This window comes from Pinus tabuliformis, chromosome 6 (genome assembly GCF_031772625.1).
Source record: "Pinus tabuliformis cultivar Carrire ecotype Pingquan chromosome 6, CPIR1, whole genome shotgun sequence".
Classification (NCBI taxonomy): Eukaryota; Viridiplantae; Streptophyta; class Pinopsida; order Pinales; family Pinaceae; genus Pinus; species Pinus tabuliformis.
The window spans coordinates 51,978,140-51,992,829 of record NC_142292.1 but is presented as its reverse complement, the minus strand read 5'-3'; the positions used below and the strand labels follow the sequence as shown (position 1 = coordinate 51,992,829).

The 14,690-nt window shown below is 36.6% G+C and overlaps 4 non-coding genes and 1 pseudogene across 4 annotated transcripts; 4 read left to right on the top strand and 1 right to left on the bottom strand.

Annotated features, from left to right (window-relative positions):
* Positions 1–217: 217 nt before the first annotated feature.
* On the top strand, positions 218–289 carry TRNAP-UGG (transfer RNA proline (anticodon UGG)). The gene has a single exon. It is a non-coding gene; the product is annotated as a tRNA-Pro (tRNA).
* Positions 290–468: 179 nt separating this feature from the next.
* On the top strand, positions 469–549 carry TRNAL-AAG (transfer RNA leucine (anticodon AAG)). The gene has a single exon. It is a non-coding gene; the product is annotated as a tRNA-Leu (tRNA).
* A 5,905-nt stretch (positions 550–6,454) lies between these two features.
* On the top strand, positions 6,455–6,526 carry TRNAP-UGG (transfer RNA proline (anticodon UGG)). Its single transcript has one exon. It is a non-coding gene; the product is annotated as a tRNA-Pro (tRNA).
* Positions 6,527–6,656: 130 nt separating this feature from the next.
* TRNAP-CGG (transfer RNA proline (anticodon CGG)) lies at positions 6,657–6,728 on the top strand. Its single transcript has one exon. It is a non-coding gene; the product is annotated as a tRNA-Pro (tRNA).
* A 5,648-nt stretch (positions 6,729–12,376) lies between these two features.
* LOC149257166 (glucose-6-phosphate isomerase 1, chloroplastic pseudogene) lies at positions 12,377–13,920 on the bottom strand (annotated as a pseudogene).
* Between the last annotated feature and the right edge of the window lie 770 nt (positions 13,921–14,690).

The window sequence follows — 14,690 nt, the reverse complement described above, 5'->3', positions numbered from 1 at the left end:
TAGGGTTTAAATTGTCCGAAGTTTCTTCCCAAATAAAATTCAATGTACAGTATTTACTTCTTTATTTAGCATTCAGGTGCAGGAAAATGTGGAGGGCGAGTGGACTGTGAGAGCAGATTATGAAGAGCGGTGGAAATGGCAGAGTTGCAGAGTTAATCTGGACGGTACATATAGCTTTTCCGAATATATAACAAGTAGCTTTTAAACGATCAAATAAGGGCATTTGGTCTAGTGGTATGATTCTCGCTTTGGGTGCGAGAGGTCCCGAGTTCGATTCTCGGAATGCCCCGTTCTTCCCTTCTCACGGTAACATTGTCGTTCATTGTCGCCGAGAGCAATGGTAAGAATTATCGGAATGACTCGAATTCATGCCGTTGCGCATTTTATAGGGAATGAAGCTTGGTGTAAAACATTACAGGGTAATCAATTTGTAGACCTGTATCTTATGCCAGTGCGACTTATTCATATGTTGAGATGGCCGAGTTGGTCTAAGGCGCCAGATTAAGGTTCTGGTCCGAAAGGGCGTGGGTTCAAATCCCACTCTCAACAATATTTCCTTTCGAAAATGGCTGCGGAGCCAGACTCCACTTCTGCAATTTTACATCGGGGCATAGGCGAGAGGGCCCGCGTCAACCTCGAAATAGAAGGAAGAAAAGAAAAAAACAGGCCGCTGGAAAGTTTTTGAAGAAGTTTAGCAATTTTAGCCTTTCTTCGAACTTAAATTGGATAGTATCACAGGTCAACTTCGAAATGAAGGAAGAAAAGAAAATAAAAACCGCCTTAAAGTTCTTGCAGAAGTTTAGCAATTTTAGCTCGAAGGTAGATGTTAAGAAACCGCCTGAAAGTTTTTGAAGAAGTTTAGCAATTGAAGCTCGAAGGTAGATGTTAAGAAACCGCCTGAAAGTTTTTGAAGAAGTTTAGCAATTTTAGCCTTTCTTCGACTTATATTGGATAGTATCACAGGTCAACCTCGAAAAGAATATAAAAACCGCCTGAAAGTTTAGCAAGTTTGGCTTTAGTGTGAGAAATAGATGTTAAGTTAAAAAGGAACTGGTTTTAGGTTTCCCTTTCTTTACTAGCTATGTCGTTAAACTTTTGTCTTACATGCGGCCTAAGGTTTATAAGCCTCTATTTTCAGATCTACGCTGCCTTACCAAGTTTCATTGAGCCAAGTCTCATTATTTTCAGTAAACTCGGGTTTTATTGTAGTTTGATATCTCAATGATACCTCGAATATATATTTGACTTGCAATAAAAATTTGTTGGATTTTAAGGTTCATTTCAAATTTGTCCATAGATCTGACTCAATAATACTGCACTCAGTCAAATCGAAGCGTTGTTTCACATAATGCCGTAGACGTTTCAGGGGTTTAATTTGAAGCTTGAATCTGGAAACTCAATTTCAACGGTTCCTTATTTAAGAACTAATTGACGAAGGCAAGTAGATAAACTAAAAATTCCCTGAATAACCATGCAGTCATCTCGCATTAATATTTTCATGGATTGCACTTTAAAGAAAATAAAATCAATAGTCACTTAAGGATTCACTTGGATCTCAAGTACACTTACTCAGTACTGTTGCACTTTCATATCAAATTGTTTGGGCTAGTTTCAAAATCTATTGACATATGTATGCCAAATTGGTAAGTTCACATCCTTAACGACTTGCTGGACTTTCTTGTGATGAAGTGTAATAATTCTCTAGTTAATTTGCAGTTCAAGGTATAAAAATTTCATTAGCCTGAAGACAATTTTGTAAACAGGTTTCAGTGATTAGATGAACATTTGTTTTCTTGGAAGCATTTGAGATACATTAATTCTTTGAGCACCCAAGTTGAGATTCACATTGCACACACTATATATTTGATAGTTTTCGTGCTCAATACTGCCTCAGCATAATATTTACCAGTTTTTTAATTGTTTTAAAATTCTCATTGATGCCTGGGAAGGTAACAACACTCCACTTGGTGTTTTTCTGAGAAGTAACTCCTAATACAAAGGTTAAAATAGATGGAGAATGCATAGATGGTTTGTTTAATGTATCACGGGACACAGTTTATGAAATCTGATAATCATAGGGTTACTGTGAATTCTTTTCAGATGATTGGCACTCTTTAACACTGAATTCCAGAGTAGTTCCCTCCCTTATTTAGAAGTGGCAGTGGGTAGCTTGCCTATTGTGCATCTAGGCTCTCGTGATTTGTGATTAATACTTTCTTCATCTAACAAGAGTTTGAGCTGTGACAAAGTGACCAAAGGGATTGCACCAAAAATTAGCTGCCGCTTAGGAAAGGAAAGAACACCTTACGCCCAAAGTGAACTTAGACACCTTGATTCGGGCTATGGAAGAGCAACTTGAAGTGGAATGGAGGAATATGTAAGGTGGAACCTCCACCTTTTGCTTCACATGAAGGTGGTGTAGATGACGAAAATGTTGAATTCAAGGATATTGCAAATAATGTTGTTGAAATTATGATTTCAAAGATGTTACAGAACCTGTTGTTGAAGTTAATTTTGTCACAGAACCTACTGTTGATTGTGTTGGTACAAGCTCTTTTGGATTCCTACTGCTACAAAACCAAAGAAGCCAGAAATGGTTTTGCATAAATCCTGAAGGCAAAGTTGTAAAGGAAACCATGACTGAGGTTGCTAGAGAATATCTCTAAAAATTTGGTAAATATAGTGGAATTTGTGATAGAGACTCAAAATAAAACACTATGAAATACAAATGGGGTCTTACAAGAAAAACCTGTAAAGGTTCTTCAAGGTTAAGCCAATAACCCTGTGAGGAGGTACCCAAAGGTAGAGAAAGGTAGAGAAGAGCAAACGGAGAGCAAACAGAATACCTCTAGTAGAAAGTTATGCATCAAACTTTTTTGAAGTCCTTTGATTGAAGAAAGAAGTAATGAAAGGGAGGATGGTTTCTAAGTCATTTGGCCAATCCATGATTTCATTGCAGGAATACCACTAATTCACAATCTACGATACAATGGGCTGAATTTTATGCCTTGAGAAATTATAATTTTTATGGATGGACAGGCAGAGCATTCAGGAAGCCTATAGGTTGCTAAGGAGTTGATAGCTGAGGCATAACAATTGAGGTTGGATAAATAACAGATGTGTCATCTAGCTCATGAAGCCCTCACTCGTATGTCCTCGTCACCTGTAAGTAGAGCAATCATTATCATACGAATTGTGATTGTTTGCTATAGATAAACCCTACAATGTCCTGACATATGTCTTAGAAATATGATCACTTTTGTACATTATACCCTAATTGCAATGAGGACGATTATAATTTGTTATGTGAATTGTATAAACATGACTTGTTTCATAGTGGTCAAAAGAGATGGAACTCTAACCCCTTTGTAGGGTATGTAAAATTAAGAGCTTTCACCTCATTTATGAGCCATCAAATTTAGTGGAGTAAAGCCTTGTTCTATTTGGAGCCTACTGAACAAAATGTCAATTTTTATGGCCAAGAGTGGAACTTCACATTTTCCCCACGGTAATAATGGAACATAATAATTGAGCACATTTTCCCTGCGGTAATAATGGAACATAATAATTTACTCAAGCAATCCTACTTTACTTCTTACAAACTTAAATGGATTTTACTCTAAGTGTTTAAGTGTCTAAGGATGATCCATATTGGATCATTATATTATTTGTTATTTACTTTAATGTTTTTAGAGTGGAAAAATTGGATTATTTTACAGGGTCATTTTTTACCTACAAATCTTAATTTGGAGAATTAGGGCTTGAAACATGTTGGGGCCATTTTGAAGCATTAAATGATTGTTTTCTGGCATCAAACTTTCCGGCTTTAGCATGTCATCCAAGGACGTTCTTCTACACTCAAAGACCTTTCCAAAGGTGCAAGAATCACATCAATAAAAGTTTGCATGCAAAAGTTATGCCTCTTGCAAGTTGACCGTAAAAGTGGATGTCATGTCAACCCCTATTATTCATGCATATGGGGCTAGCAATATATGGACTACAAAGAAGACTCTAGAAGGTTCAAACTCGTAACTCTAGTTGAGGGTTGAAAGAGTTAACCTTACCCCTAGTTGGCTATTGAGCTATGTTATAAACTGAGCGTCTAGAAGTAGGGGTACCATATTTTCTATTGTATTTTGTTCCATAGTAGAGTAGCACAATTGGGAGTGGGAAGTAAAAGAGAAAAATAGAGGGTATTAGGATTTTGTAGTAGACATACAAGCCATAGGTATCAGGTAACTCCATAGAGAGTACCACTTTTTTGCACTTACATTTTCCATATTAGATAAAAGTGGGCAGAGTTTCCTCACTTATCTGTGTTTTCTCTTGTAAGGGTTTCCCAAAGAAAATCTTTGTGTATATTGTGGATTATGTGTGTATTTCTTTCTATTTTCCATTTCTTGTTTTTTAGCTAATTTAATTAGTTAAGCTAGAAAACCATCGAATTAAAGAATCTTAGAATCAAGGAAAAGTTACTTCATAGAGAGTGCCTTCTCCTTTGTATTGCATTATTTCCATTCTAGACAAAAAATAGTAGAGCAACCTCACATTTGGGTTTTCTCCCAAAAGGGTTTCCCTTAGCATATCTTGATGTTCATTGTGATTGACGTGTGTTTGTATTTCAATGTTCTCTATTTTCCACATTTTATCTCTTGCATGCATAAACAACAAAATTAATAATAACACATCTGGAATCTAAGGGAACTAACCCTTCGTAGTATATATTTTAGTACATTTTAATAGATCTATTGTGACAAATTCCTTAGTGTAATATGACAATTTAAAGATCACTTAGGTACAAGTATTAACTACTTTTAAGACTTATATTTCTTTAGAATCTAAGGAAAATTACTCCATAGAATTTAAGGAAAACATATTGAGATTCACAAGCACTTCATTTAGCAATTCATATAAAACGATGTTTTTAGGTTGGAGTACTTGCTTACAGAAGAACAAGTTGTAGAAATCTTCAATAAACCTTTAGCATCACTTCTTTTTTTTAGTTACAACTAATGTTTGGGGCAAAGGAAATTGTTCTTGAGGGGTAATCTTGAGTCCTTTTATTTTTGTTTATGTTGTTTTCTCTCTTTTAAGGAGGACCATTTTTTCCTATGGGTTTTTATGCTTTTCTCTTCTCATGAGAGCTTGTGTTAACCTTGGTAGGGCTATTTTGAGAAACCCATTTTTGTGTTTTTTTCTCTCTATGTTTTGCCTAAAAGGGATGTTAGTGTTTTTTATGCAACCAACTATTGTTAGTTGTAAGTTTACGTAGGAGTCGTTATGTGCCCAGTGGTGACAACTATCATTTGCTAAATGTTGGACTTCTTGCATTGTTATATATGAGAGATGTTCTTTTGTATTTTATACACAACAAATCTAATAGATCATTTGCATTCTTTCTTGTAAATGTTATTTGTTTTTTTACAATATTTTTTGTTTTTGGGATATTTTTTTAAATATCTTCATTAAGGTATAATTCATGTTAGTTTTTAATTCTACGAGGACACTTTAATGGCTAGATTTAATAATAATCACCAATCATAATGTTTGTAATTGAGCAACATTTTTTTTAATGTGTATATTTGGTTTGTTGATCTCATCCAACCCAATGGTTTTTGACCTCCATAAAATTTCATGACATATAACAATCATGTAAATTCCTTCTTAATCCAATAGTTCTCTAAGGATTTTATTCATGTCAATTCTTTCATAATCCAATAATTTTGAAAGGATTTTATTTATATATGCCACTTGTCCGTCATATTTGCTCATTCTATATTCATTTATAATTTAATCCATTGATTTTTTTTTAATTCTTTCTTGATCCAATAGTTCTCCAAAGATTTTATTTATATATGCCTACTTCTCCATTCTATATTCATTTATAATTTAACCCCTTGAAAAGTTTCTTTATTAGCACTAACTTTGTGATTATTTTTCCCATAAAAATAAATAAACAACAAATGATACAATTAAATAGATCCAATATATCTTTTACTAATCATCCATTTAATGCGCGGATAAACAAAAATCAATATTTTGACTTTTTCAATTTTATAATCACCAAAATTTGTTAAATAATAAATCTTAAAATTACAATTTTTTTATCAATAAAATTAATGTTAAATTCTAAAAAAATAGATTCAACATCCTCACATACCTTTAATACAAATAAATTGTAAAATATTATTCTTTAAATTCAATTATTACTTGCATCAAGTAGACCACTGAAAAAATATACACCTTTTTTTTTAAACGATGCACCCACTTGGCGTCCTTTTCCCACTTTGTTCGTTTGGGCTTAAATATTGAAGTGTCTTCCCAATAAAATTCAATGAATAGGATTTACTTATTGAAGCAGATTATGAATACCAGTGAAGATAGAGTTCATCTGAGACAAGCTGAGAATGTAGCTTCCTGCTCACAGGAAATTAGGGTTTAACTGTTTGTGAGAGGGCATTTGGTCTAGTGGTATGATTCTCGCTTTGGGTGCGAGAGGTCCCGAGTTCGATTCTCGGAATGCCCCGCTGTCTCTCATTTGTTGGTAATAACCAGAAATCTTATTGCCTCATTATTATATGATAATTTTTTTGGTGATAATGAAGTAGCCAGCTTTTTAACAAAGTTACCAGAAGCACATTAACACACCTGTGAGAGGGCATTTGGTCTAGTGGTATGATTCTCGCTTCGGGTGCGAGAGGTCCCGAGTTCGATTCTCGGAATGCCCCTTAATTTTAGGGAGGTATATAATAAAGATGCAACTGGCTTTTAAGTTTTGTTCGGCAAGTTTAGTTCTGTCGTGAGAAGGTAGATGTTATGTTTGAAAATGGGAGGAAAATAATAAAGAAGCAACTGGGTTTAGGTTTAATAACGCCAATTTTCAGATTATGGCTGCCTTACCTAGTTTAATCGAGCCAAGCCTTCAGATTATGGCTGCCCTACCTAGTTTAATCGAGCCAAGCCTCATTACTTTTCAGTAAAGTTGGGTTTATTGTAGGTTGATAACTACGATCAATCTAATGTAAATTTGACTTGTAAATAAAATTTTGTTGAATCTGAAAGGTTCATTTCAAATTTGCTGATAGATCAAACTTAATAATACGCACTCCTTCAAATCGAAGCATTGTTTCACACAGTGATGTAGACGTTTCAGGGGTTTAATCTGCAGCTTGAATCTGGAAACTCCTTTTCAACGATTCCCTATTTCAAAATCTAATTGACTAAGACAAGCAGTTAATCTAAAAATTACTCGAATAACCATGGATTGCACTTAAAGGACAATAAAATCAATAGGCACTTAATGTTTTACTTGGATGTCAAGCACTTTCATATCAAATTGTTTTGCCTTCTTTCAAAATCTAATGACATACTTTAGCTAAATTAAGTTCACATCCTTCACGACTTGCTGGACTTCTTATGATGAATAGTAATAATTCTCATTAGCCTGAAGACAATTTTCTAAACAGATTTCAGGGATTAGATGAACATTTTTTTTCTTGGAACCATTTGAGATACACTAATTCTCTGAGTACCCAAGTCTGAGATTCGCATCGCACAATATATATATTGGATGGTTTCATGCTCAATGCTGCATCAGAATAAGAATATTTACCAAATTTTTAATTGCTTTAAAATTCTGATTGATCCCTAGGAAAGTAACAGCACTCTACCTGTATTTTTTTTTGAGAAGTAACTCCTAACACAAAGGTTAAAATATAGCTGGAGAATGCATGGATGGTTTCTTTAATGCATTGCACGACATAATTTATGAAATCTGATGATCATAGCCTTACAGTGCATTCTTTTCACATAATTGACACTCCTTAAAACTGAATTTTAGTGTAACGTCCACAGCCCTTCCGCTGGTGACACCACTCACCATTTTCTTTTATTTTTCATATAAAATACTTGTTTTTGCTATTTCACTATAAATTAAAAAGTACAATTGCTTGGCTACCCAGCTGCTGGCTTAGAAGCATGAATAGCATATATATTTAGTTTAACTATGAATAATATATATTTAGTTAGTAACTTTTATCTCAACCTAGGGAGAGTAAAAAAAGAATTAAAAGAAAATTCACCTACTACAACATCGTTACAAAATTCTAAGATAGAAATTACTCCATTATCTAAAAGTAATGCTTGCTTTGACATCATGTCTGCTATGAAATTATTCTCCTTGAAGACATGCAACACCTGAATGTTAGCCAACTGCCCTTGCAGTTGGCGAATCTTCCTTTGTTATGCCTCCAAATGAAGAATTCTCAGATCAACCTTCCCATTAAACCAATCCACTAAAACTTAGAGTCCCCTAACAACTTGAAAGCTTTCACCTGTTTTCACCAAGTGATGCAAAAGGCAGCCTACATAGCCACCACTTAAGCAACAAAATTTATGCCTTTACCAATCCCCATTTTGCATGTAAACATCACATTTTCCGGGAAGAAAAATACAACTCCTACTCCATATATGTGCCTTTGATGGGCACCACAAAGGATCCCCATACCTCACCATCAGATATCTCCAAAGTGTTTGCATCCTTTTTCTTTTTGACTTTCAATGGCTTCACGTATTCAATAAAAGAAGCCCTCATGTTATAGGCAATTAAACTAGAAAATATTGCAGTAATTTGAAAAAGAGTTTTATTCATTCCTAGCCAAAGTCCCCATAACACAAAGATCGAAAGGAACTTGAATGAGGAATTCCTATATCTATGAGTCCAAACCCACAAGCATTCTTCCATAGTTTGACCTATCCATCCTCCTTTTAAGTTAAAAAAATACATTACATATTTCCATAAAAAAATCTCAAAGGAGCAAAACACAAAAAGATGTTCAATAGATTCTCCTTTGATACAACACAAGATATGTTCAATAGATTCCCCTTTGATACAACACAAGATATGTTCAATAGATTCCTCTTTGACACAACACAAGATACATCTACCTGGTCCCTACCATCCTTTTTTTGCTAACACATTCCAAGTAGGAACTTTTCATTCAAGAAGCAACCAAATTATACCACCACTTATTTACACAAAGAGAATCTTCATGAATTAGTGCTTCATATCCCAGCCTCACTTGTGAGAGCACCCCACTTGCTTATTTTTTATCCACACAATACTATCAATTTCATCTATGTTAATTACTATACCTCTCTTTTAAGAGAAGGCAAATGCAAGTTCCATTCTTCTTTGTGAATCACTGGAATTATTGAGCTCTTGCACTGAAGCCCACTCTTGATTGTCTACTCCAACACCACTCAAACAATTATTGAAACAACCAATAACACATATAAAATTTAACCAGAACACAACCATTGTGCATTGTAAAACCATACTAGCGAAAATTTGTATAAATACACAACCAAAACATGCCATGATAACTCATAAACATGCGCATATCAAGTTTTGGGCACTTATCTATTATATTTACCAACTGGCTATGGACTTGGATGTTCCTCCCAACTTTAAACCATGCTACTTTAGTTTTCTTAGCCACTAGTCATCCTCAAGTTGGGGCCATGACTCCACTTGGCATTAACTTCTTAAGCTAGGTACGAGCTTCCTACCAAACGTAACAAGGCTAAAGTACCACACCCAACAACCTCTGATATGCAGACTCACATCCCCCATCAACCTCTATCTTGGCTAGTCATGGATGTTCTAGAGTCTTGTGGCTCCAAAAGTTTTGTTTCCCTCACGGGTCTTCTAGATACCCTTCTAAACCCTCACACAACCAAGGTACCAAGCCTGACAACCTCCAAACAATAGTATCGTGGCTTCTGGTAGTTCCATTGCCCTCAGAGGCCTTCTAGGTACCCTTCTAGGCTTCGCACAACCTAGGTACCAAGCTTGACAACCTCCAACCAAAAATCATGTGGCTTCCAAGAGTTCCACTTCCCTCATAGGCCTTCCAGGTACTCTTCTAGGGTCTCATCCAGGGACCCATGTCCCTCTATTTTGATTATTTAATTGAATAAGGGAAATACCTTTTTATAGACTTGGTGTCCCCTTTACTTTATATTTTAATATTTATTATAATATTAATATATTTCCATATCATGATGCCTTTTGTTGTGGAGTCTCGGCGCCCAGACTCTTTTTGTCCATCGGTCCACAACATAATGACAAGTTAGTTAAAAGCCATGTTAGTCAGCTTCACTGGCCTGATTTTCATTGGACCGTCTGTCCTCAAATTCATATCTATGTTGGCTCATTGGCCTAATACATCATACATATCTAGGTGCATAGGCCTTAATGGAACTCATCTCAACAACCTAATACTGCAAGTTCTCTAACCCAATTACACATTCACACCAGCTTGAAGGTCACACACTAGCATGAGTGTCACATGTACATGTACATTATAATTCAGGATCCAAGTCTTCACATTACAATTCGGGGTCTAGGTCAGGCGTGTTAAATTCCCCTCCCCCTTATTTTATGCATTGTCCTCAGTGCATTGTATAATAAAAATGATAAGATCTATTCTTACATTTTGCCCTCATGCTCCTAGTTGGCCTCTGTAAGCTCATTGTCCATATGCCATATTGTTGGCTTTGCCTTTCTCAACTCCTCGTGTCATTCATCCGCCAACATAATCTATGCCACCTTGATGGACATGCAATTCAACATGATCACCATCCTACCTTTGTTAAGACATCAAATAAAAGAATTAATACTTGCAGTAGCTGCTTCATGTATGTTTTTTTTTCATAAATAACAAGAGAAACCGTACAACACATGATTAACAACAAGAATAAATCACGATGTAGTACTTCAGTTAATGAGAAAACCACATCCAATGTTTCAATGTCGAAGCATTATCCTTGCATTCCTAGCTACAGCATGCTGCCAAGAATTTGTAGCCACTGACAAAAATATGGTGGGAGTGATATATTACCTTCAACAACTAAATATAAACATGGCATTTGATACCACATGTATTGATTTTTCCTATCTAGCACTCTTTGCATGCGACTGGTTCATTGAAACCATTCTTATTACTAGTTAGAGTGTATGCCTTTGGGGGGGGATTCTCAACATATCAAGCCATTTACGTCAAAAGTTATCAAGGACAACATGTGGCTTGCCCAGTCATGCTCCCACACTAATCACTATGCATCCGCTTTAATGTATTTCAATAATTATTAATTTCCAACTCTATTGAAAAATGGTTTCCAATGCACCATCCTTTGTACCCATAATAGTATAACGATTCCCAAAGACAAGACAACCAAAAAGATCATAACCTACTTTCATTGTATATGGACAAGGAAGGAAGGGCCATCATCACCACATCTTCCACAATTTGGTGCACTAGATACTCTATTGCCATTTCCTTATGTTCATGGCCAACAATTTGACAATCGTATGTCGCATCCTCACAATCGATATCATAAATAGGAGCACCATTGAAACATACATAATAAAATCCTTGATTTCCTTGCTCAAGCTACAATTTCATTATTTCCCACATGGTCATTGAGTGATCCAGATCTTGGGATGCACAATATTTGAGACATTGAAACATTGATAGAGAAGAAACATATAAAGAACTATTTATTAAAATGATGAGATAATTACAACTACATTATGCTAGACCAATCTGTCCTTTTTTACAAAGTGAGGCCCAAATTTATAATCTTATGAGTTACAATGCCATGGGTAATTACCATGGGTGGATGAATTACAATACCATGTGCAAATACCATGGGTGGATGTGACTTTCCGTTCGAATCATTTCTCCCACCTTAAGAAGCAATAATCCTCATTGCGTGAAGTTCCATATGGAGAAGCTTTTGTTGAAGATGATTTGTGGGTTAGTGGATGACCCAAAACCAAATGTTGTTGAAGGCAAGGGATTTTTGTGGTTGACCCCTAACCGAGGGTTTGTGGATGACCCATAACCATGATACACGAAGATTAGAGGATAGAGATACCCTGTAATGTCTGTGAGCCAACTGTGATTCTGACATTGTGCATACAAGCATATAGAATTTGATGATAATGGTTTTCTGTGGTTGACCCACAACCATGATGAATGGGGATCCGAGGATAAAGATACCCTGTAATGCTTGTGGGCCAACTGTGATGATGGCAGTGTGTGGCCTAACAAATGGACTTCGTTGGCAAAGGTTTTGTGTGGTTGACCCATAACCATGATGAATGAGGTTCCAAGGATAGATTTACCATGTAATGGACCTTGAGATAGGTGGCTTATCAATGAGATGTTGTAAAAGCTTCCTCCAAGTACTAAAGTTCGACAATTTTGACTCCCATTATTGTGAGTTGATAGTCCCACCATGACATTACTGTGGCATTGGGAGGGGTATTTTGTGGAAATATGATCTCAATTGGTTCTACATAATGGAATCATTCCACTATCGAGACTGATGTCAAAGGCTTAATGGATTCTTTGCAACCGACCTCATTCAAAACAAAAAGGGCCTTCTTTTGAAGTGCCAATACTTCTTCAACTTCCTTCATTCTCGCTTCCACACCAAGTGGATGATAAGCATCGACATTGACTGAGCTAGCATAGATCCATACAACATGGTCATACAGAGTAATCATGGTCCCCACTGATCGAGGAGTTATTTCTTGCAATGTCATTGTCAAAGACTCCCAATTGTTTGCATAAAGCACAAATATTGTCCCCTGCAACATACCAGAAAGGTAGTTCCCATAAGTAACACCAGGTTCAAGTTCCCAGTCACATCTTGGTGGTCCGCCGCAGAGCATCTCAATAAAGATTACAAAGAAGTTGTGAACTCCTCTCATTTATTAAATATAGGCATGTTGATATGTGCTTCCTTTGTTCCCATATAAAGTTAGGCCTTGGTTGATATGGTTCCTTATCTAAATCAAACTATTTTATAAGAGATTTGATGACATGTTGTTGTAGATAGCGGCTAAACAAAGGCAAGATATATTTATAAGGAAGAACAAACCTATCCTTGGCCCTTGACCATTAGAGGCCCAACACCAGCAAATTTCACCAATAAGTATTTACATGGTATCAATACGTAAAGCGTTGCTGGAAGCAATCCGATAGTTGACATTTTCGATCTTCGGCCTCCAACCCAATCAAACATTGTAAAATTTTCCACCCATCCTTCTATCCAAGTAGTGTTGTCTAATAATGAATTCTCCTGAGTAATGACCACACCTTGCTTGAAAAAATTGAGGCTTACTTTAATGGAGGCTTTCTACACCTCCAACAATCCTCTTCTTGTTGTTGGAGTTACTCCACTCTTTGAGGTAACAATCACCAAGCTTGAAGCAAGTTTTGGTCCAAGCTGGGTAAATTGGTGATCACTATCTACAAGATCTTTGTTATCAATATATTGTATCTTTAGAGGAGACCTTTCAATTCCAACTAATAGCACTAGAGTAATGCGACCTAGTGGGGAGGATGGTGGCTTGATCATTCCACTGATAATATTCTCCACAAATTTGCAGATGGCGTCGAGTGGATTATCAATTTGTTGTTTTAGAAAAGGATTTGGCATACACTTTCAATCAGTGAGACAATAATGCCCAACAATGCGTCCCTCATTCGGATTAGCAATGGCATTGGCCTTGAACTCCTCCATTGCTCCAAAGGTTGGCCCCATTGTAGGGGAGCCATCAATCTTGATGACCTCCATGTCAATCATGATTATTTTGGGCACAATCTCCCTAGTGAGTTGAACAATGAGGGCCTTCATGTTGGGTACCTTGTCGGTCATCCTGATGCTCTTGAACCTCTTAACACCGGTGGATCCGTAGGGTCCATCATGGTTGCAAGAGGTGACCACGACCTTGGAATCAATAACATTAGGGTCTATGCATGAATGCATATCACAGTTCATGGAAACCAGATCCAAGTTGGTCACATCTCTGGACACTCGCCCCTCCTTTATGATGAGATTCATTGTGGCCACATGTTGGGCCTGACCAACATTTGGCTCATGATGGTCGAGATGAACATTGCCACATGCTCGATGACCCCATATTCCTTCACTTCATCATAGGGGATAGTGATATCGTCTAGGAGGAGATGTGTAAGAATCCTCACCACCATGGTGGAGAATAGTTGGCCTCCAAGCCATGCCCTACCCTCGGCATTCATCAAATGCTCTTTCTCAGCTCGCCATTTCGTTCTCTCAATTTTGCTGCATTTTGACTGACACGTTCTTATGGAGATGATCAAAGGTATTTCTCGCACTGTCACCATCAAGGGGTGTGTGGAGGCCATGAAGGCAGTGTCATCGACATATGAGCATGACGATGACAAGGAATCAAACTTGGAGGACATCAATTTGTGATCCTTGTGTAAGACACAGAAACTGGAAACCAATCTCAAACGTATATTAATTGATATCAAAGAATGATGTACAATGTGTACATATAAATACAGACAAGAAATCGTTGAATCAGTTTCTGGGTCTTCTTGGCCTCAAATAACCACTCACCCTAACACAAACCTAATCCTGAGGATTTACTATCTAACATTCCACCCTTAATCTAAAGGGATGTGTCATAGTCCAAGAATGAGAGCTCAAAATGAAAAAAAATGCATCTCAGCGAAGAGTTGAATGTCTCTAAAGAAATGGTTTTTGAGGATGACCACATACTAATATGGAAGAACTCAAGGTGTCAACCAACACCAACTCTAGAACCTTCATATAGGTTCTTAGAACAA